A 1,085-nucleotide genomic window follows, 5' to 3' on the forward strand; every position below is an offset into this window, starting at 1 on the left:
GATACCGATACGTAATATCGGATCGGTCCATCTCTAGTAAGTACATTGTCAAATTATTAACTTTCTTTCACAGCAATTGTGTCTAATCACAAAGACAAGGGACTAGAAACTCTATTCAAGGTGACAAAAGACCATAGTTATTGGAACAAGCTAAACAAAACATTTAATTTGCATAAGGAAAAAGTGAAGTTGTCCTGGCTCCTACATTAGATAAACAAATCAGTTTGCAGGAACAAAGCAAAGTCATTTTTCATGTTGTCGCAATGAAAGGTCAAGAGGATGGACTGAAAAAAATTAATATATTATGTAAGCTGTGTAGAAATCATTGTATTGTTTTTCCCATTTTTGTTGTCCTTTAAACATTCTTTCTTTTTTAAATTTAGCATCCTGGATCATTTTTGGGTTAAGTTTTATTCTGTGAATTATGACTTTCTGTTTTAATTTTTAGTTCTAGTTTATAGGCTTTGTTATTTGGTTTCCCTGTGTTCTGTGATGTGTACTCTTTACTAGTGGTGGGCGAATCAATCCAAATATGGATAGTATTAATACCAAGTCGGCATCGGATTGATAATAACCTGGTGAGATCGATTCTTTACTTTGAGCTCTGCTCGTTTACAATGCTGTGCTTTCGGCAAAGACAAAACAGGCAGGTTGCTGGACTTGCCGCTCCTGTGTCAGCGAAGAGCAGGCACACTTTGCTCCCCCCCCCCCTTATGTTTTGGTGTTGCAGCCAAGGCTCCGGGTTCGCTGTCCACACCGCGACGCGAAAACGTTTTCAAATTTATCCGCTTGGAGAGTTTTCAAAACGCTGCGTTTTCCTTGAACAAAAACGCAGTCTCAGTGTGGACGGAAGACCAGAACGGAGAGAAAAAGATGCGTTTTCAAATGAAAACGAATTAGTGTGGACATGGCCTGAGACAGTGGTGACGCAAATTTGAAGGCTAGAACCCGGCCCACGTAGATTGCGAAGGCCGGGTCCTCCGAAGGATGCAGCCCCTGAACTGAGACACAGCTATAGTGTGTTTTTTTCTTTGCTCGTCACTGTTCCGTCTGTGTTACCTCGGCGTGTCACCCTGTGTGGTATT

Source organism: Pundamilia nyererei, unplaced genomic scaffold (genome assembly GCF_000239375.1).
Source record: "Pundamilia nyererei isolate P.nyererei 1_Seehausen unplaced genomic scaffold, PunNye1.0 scaffold00118, whole genome shotgun sequence".
Classification (NCBI taxonomy): Eukaryota; Metazoa; Chordata; class Actinopteri; order Cichliformes; family Cichlidae; genus Pundamilia; species Pundamilia nyererei.